Here is a 5890-nt window from a genome sequence, read left to right as displayed (position 1 = left end):
ATTAACAAATCTTAATATACGCACAAAATAGACCTCGAGTATTCCAGCATTTTTTTACAAACTAAATTTGCAAGATAAGCACCAAATATCTTTACATTCTAGCACAAAACCACAATTCTAATCTTTTTTCTTATTTTTGTCTAAATCTAGACAGCACATTGTGACAACAAATATTTTAAAAATCTTTTAACATTCTTTTGTCTATACTGATGTATTTCTAACAAATGCCTAATGAGAGAACACTTTATGACATTGGAAAACTGTTTAAATTTACTTGCAACGTTGGAGATTCATTTAATGTAGTCCGAGTGCATAGCATCTAAAGCATCACAAACAGATTTTGCAGATAAACAGCTCTCAAGTTGCAGAACAGACAATAGCTCCATGAATCTGAGATCAAAGCCAATTTTAGGGCTTGTAGGTGAAGCTGGCCATAAGCTGTAACGCATAAAGGTGACTGCAGGATCTTCACATCTACATAGCTGGTTTTTTATATGTATGTTGTAAACCTGCAATATGAGAATAACATATTAAAGAAAGAAAAACTAGAGGCTCTAAAGAGTAGTAAATTCAGTTTCTTCCCCTTCCAAATATTTTCCATCTGTATAAAGTTAATTTCAACCAAGAAAAAGAGGATACTAAAGTAATCATACAAAAACCGTTTGTTTGGAACATTTATTTGGGGGGTCAGCATAAAAAATATTTACCCTTTACATCAACAGCATATATGGAAGTAGAGTATGATGATTCACAAATGTGGTCTTTCTGGCAAGTTCATTTGTCATGTGAATAGGTACATACATGGTTTGCTGTAATAGAGGTAAAGTATGTATATAATTAAAGTATTAATGTATGATGTTAATATGATCATATATAAACCTGAAAGAAATATATTGATAGGACAAAGTTAGAGATTGAAAAAATTCTTTGGATCAATATACATTGTATCTTGTAGGCTGTTAAGAACAATCTCGTCTTTACAATTTTTCAATTAATTTCATGGTTTTTGTGTGTGTGTACATTTTAAGCATTTGAACATTCTTATTGAAAATAGTCAGTAATAATTTCTAAATTTTGAAAACTATCAACGATTTTATGAAATTCATTTGATAACCGCACAAAGCATTGCAAAGTATATCAGTTTTTAAACATTTCTAAAAGCTGCAATGTTGCTTTTCTATCCTGGTTTTCAGAAAAGTTTTAAAACTACATCTAAACACATGAACAAATGACATTAGTCTTAGATGCATGAATTTTGTTATAGTTGTTAGTGGCTTTGAACTAGCTGTCAGTAACTGCGAGTACTCTCAGATCTGTACTAAGTGTCTTTTTGTTGTTGGGATGTACAAGTACCCGGCAACGTCCACTTGTATTTGTAATTGTATCCACCTGATGAGTTAAGCCTTTTTCAACTGATTTTTATAGTTCGTTCTTACGTTGTACTGTTACACCACTGTCCCAGGTTAGGGGGAGGGTTGGGATCCTGCTAACATGTTTAACCCCGCCACATTCTACATGTATGTGCCTGTCCCAAGTCAAGAGCCTGTAATTCAGTGGTTATCGTTTGTTTATGTGTTACATATATGTTTTTCGTTCATTTTTTTACATAAATAAGGCTGTTAGTTTTCTCGTTTGAATTGTTTTACATTGTCATTTCAGGGCTTTTAATAGCTGACTATGTGGTATGGGCTTTGCTCATTGTTGAAGGCCGTACGGTGACCTATAGTTAATACTTTCTGTGTCATTTGGTCTCTTGTATGCTTGTGGAGAGTTGTCTCATTGGCAATCATACCACATCTTTTTTATATATATTGTGGCAATATGTTACCTTCCACTGGTGTGGCTTATGGAACAGGATGTTCTGATGTATCCTCTTACAGCAAGCATCACAATGCAGAGGGACCACAATCCTGACAAACTATGACATCATCAACAGTTCATTGACAAAAGCAACAAGAATGAGTTGCTGGGGACTGTTCCTCCAACCTGGTTTCAATGAGCTTGTATCTCAACAAGTCCCATTACCCTCTTCCTTTTTTCTGCGTAGGTAAGATTAGTTCTTGCAGGATTACTGTTCACATTCTCTGCAAAAACAATTAATTAATCATAATCATTGTAATTCGATCATTTACAAAGCAGGCAAATTAACAAGACAAATAAACGCAATTTTTATTACTCATACGGCCGCAGGTTTTTAATTTGTTGGTTTAACTTGAGGGAGCAGACACACCTGGCCAGTTTGCAGAAGAAGAAAAACCAAATAAAAAATGATTTTTTTTTTATTGCAGCAGACCTTCCTTACTGTAGTCTGATATTATATTCTTGTAAATATAAATTCTGTGAATCTAAATAATAGACCCCCGAGGGTGACTGGGGAATAGAAGTATGGTCACCATTGGTCTTCCTCCGACTGGCAGTAAAACCCGTGCTAAAGTGGGGCGTCCGTTTGGCTGTGCGGGATGTACAAATTTGCAGCCACGTCCTGTCAGAATGGGGACGTTAAATCCGATGCCTCGTGTAAAGAGAGTGCCACACTCTTTGCACGTTAAGAACCCTTGCAACAACTCTTTGAGGGGTCCGTAGGTGACCTGTTGCAAGGCTAAATTTCTGTCCCTATCCAATATACCCTCATTTCCCGTGGTATTCTAAATTTCTCCAACCTTAATCCCGGACGCCCCTATTACAGAACCTACCTATTGTATTTATTGTTAATTTGTTCTCGTCCTGAATATGCATGAAATATTTGCCACTGGACGTTAGGCAACCAACAATCAATCAATCCATTGTGATCGTGACTCTCTTTCATCATTGCTATCTTTTGTTTTCAGAATCGTTTTTTTTTTCTTTTCAGGTGACTCCATACTTATATAACTGCCAATGTCATCTTTATTGACAGACTCATTTCAGGAACACATTCATTGGAATTAGAGAAAAGCAAATCATTTTCTGAGTTAACGGAATCGACTGAAATATTTAAAAGATTTTGTAAGCTATCTGTAATATCAAAGATACGCTAAAACCTGAGTTACTATCTTTTATTGCAGACCTCCAGAGAGGGTAAAAAACTGAAAATATACAAAAATGAAATCTAATAAGCACAATGTTCACAAAATAATGGTACAATTAATATCAACAATGTTCTCCATACATTGAAAAATATGTCTATCTTATGAAACAACCAAAAAATGATCAAAAAGTGCCATAGAATTACATCTTAGATAACAAAATTATAACACGAAAAGCGTTCTATACACATACTGTTTTAAGAAAAAACGTACGCCGAAATATATGGCTCTATTGGCGTTCCATACAAAAAATATTTTGACAAACTGACGGAGTAATATCAAAAATCGAGAATTAAGAAGCTTAAATTGACTAGGACTGGTGTATAATAAAAGCAGGAATAAAAATAACCATCATATAAACATCGGAAAGCTTAATTTAACATGTAAAATACAAAATAAGTGTGACATGAGATATGACTCCTGAGAATCGTTTGAAATCACAATTAAATTCAAAAGGACTGACCTTAGACTTTAAATACGTATATCGGGCATACAAATGAAGGTTATAAACTACAGTATAACAAAAACTCACCCTGTGGAGGGTTGAATACCAAAGAAAAGTTTGTTTATCTTTGCCGTGTGGCAGACATCAAAAATAAAATTCGACATAATGACGGACAGATCCGTAATTTCCGGAGTGTGACATAACACTCCCCCTCTGATTTCAAAACTAAAATCACCAATTCATAAACAAATTTGAAAATAACATGAACAAATTATCAATGCAAAATGTAATAACTGTAATAAAATGTTCTGACTATCCGAAGGTTCAACGAGTTAAAATTATAATCATTAATCTGTTTCACTTTGTTTTAGTTCCACATGCTCTACCAACATTACTAGTTCGTTGATTGGTCTAACATAACTAACTGCTTTCCCATCACGCACAACACGAATTTGAACCTTTCTGACTTTCTGATCAAAACTAGAGAATGTCTTTTCAACAATTGCGACTGGCCAATAGTTGCGAGCACATTCACGGTCTCTTAAGAGTACTAAATCGCCTTCCTTCATATTACTGTACTCACGGGTCCATTTTTGTCGAGTTTGTAGACGGTTTAAATATTCGTTACGCCAGCGGTTCCAAAACTCTTCTGCTAGAACCTGAGTGTGCTTCCATAGAGATTTCAACATGTCTTTATTTCCGAATGTTGGAAACGATACATTGTCCTGATTTATTTTATGTGTGAGAAGCATTGCTGGACAAAGTACACATGGTGATTCTGGGTCAGCTGACACCGGAACCAAGGGTCTCGCATTTACAATTGCTGTTACCTCCGATAACAGGGTAGTAAGTACTTCATGAGTAAGAGTTTTTGAACCTTCTCGTAGTAACATAGAATCTAAAATCTTTCGTGAAACACCAATCATCCTTTCCCACACTCCTTCCATGTGGGAGGCGTGTGGAGGATTAAAAAGCCACAAGACGTCGTTGTTTGAGAGAAAACTTCTCACAGAGTCTTTTTCAACCAATTCAGTGATCATATTTAGCTCTTTTGAACTTTAAGCATTCGATTTCAACATTCAACATTCGTTTTCAACTTTCAACTTTCGTTTTTTTACATTTAACACTCGTTTTGAACATTCGATTATCAACTTTCAAGATTTGTTCTCAACATTCAACATTCGTTTTCAACACTCAATGTTCGTTTTCAACATTCGGATATCAACTTTCAGCATTCGATTTTCAACATTTAACATTCGTTTTCAACTTTCAACATTCGTTTGTAACATTTAACAATCGTTCTCGACTTTCGATTTTCAACTTTCAACACTCGTTTTCGACATTCAACATTTATTTTCCATATTCAACATTTGTTTAAACATTCAACATTCGTTTTCAGCATTCAACATTCGTTTTCAACATTGAACATTCGTTTTCAACTTTCGTTTTCAAGATTCGATTTTCTTCTTTCAATATTCGTTTTCAACATTCAGCATTTGTTTTTTTTTAATTTTCAACATTCGTTTTCACCATTCAGCATTCGTTTTTCAATTTTAAACATTCGCTTTCAAAATTCAACATTCGTTTTCAACATTCAACATTCGTTTTCAACATCCGCTATAAACATTTAACACTATTTTTCAACTTTCAACGCTTATTTTCGACATTAAACATTTGTTTTCTATGTTCAACATTTTTTTTACAATTACATTTTCATCTATTAACATTCAACATTCGTTTTTAACATTCAGCATGCGTTTTCAACATTCAACATTCGTTTTCAGCAATCAACATTCGTCTTCAACATTCAACAATTGTTTGCAACATTCGATTTTTGACTTTCAACATTCGTTTACAACATTCAACATTTGTTTTTCAACTTTCAACATTCGATTTACAACTTTCAACATTCGTTTTCAACATTCAACATTCGTTTTCCAACTTTCAACATTCGTTTTAACCATTCAACAGTCGTTTTTCAACTTTTAACATTCAATTTTCAACTTTCAACATTCGTTTTTAACAAACAACATTCGTTTTCAACATTCAACATTCGTTTTCAACATTCAACAGTTGTTTTTTAACTTTCAACATTTGTTTTCACCATACAACAGTCGTTTTTAACTGTGACCACTCGTTTTCAACATTCAACGTTCGGTTTCAACAATCGACTTTCGTTTTCAACATCCGATATTAGCATTTAATACTATTTTTCAACTTTCAACACTATTTTTCAGTTTACAACACTTTTTTTCAACTTCCAACACTTGTTTTCAACTTCCAACACTTGTTTTCGACATTAAACATTTGATTTCACGCTCTTTACACGTTAAGAACCCTTGCAACAACTCTTTGAGGGGTCCGTAGGTGACCTGTTGCA

The 5890-nt window shown here is 34.1% G+C and overlaps 1 long non-coding RNA gene across 1 annotated transcript; it reads right to left on the bottom strand.

Annotated features, from left to right (window-relative positions):
- Positions 1 to 3019: 3019 nt before the first annotated feature.
- LOC127703930 (uncharacterized) lies at positions 3020 to 3843 on the bottom strand. Its single transcript, XR_007983131.1, has 2 exons — positions 3598 to 3843; positions 3020 to 3065 (listed from the first exon to the last, which is right to left on the bottom strand). It is a non-coding gene; the product is annotated as an uncharacterized LOC127703930 (long non-coding RNA).
- Between the last annotated feature and the right edge of the window lie 2047 nt (positions 3844 to 5890).

This window comes from Mytilus californianus, unplaced genomic scaffold (genome assembly GCF_021869535.1).
Source record: "Mytilus californianus isolate M0D057914Y unplaced genomic scaffold, xbMytCali1.0.p SCAF_56, whole genome shotgun sequence".
Taxonomy (NCBI): domain Eukaryota; kingdom Metazoa; phylum Mollusca; class Bivalvia; order Mytilida; family Mytilidae; genus Mytilus; species Mytilus californianus.
The sequence above is the reverse complement of the archived record's forward strand: the minus strand, read 5'-3'. Positions and strand labels throughout refer to the sequence as shown.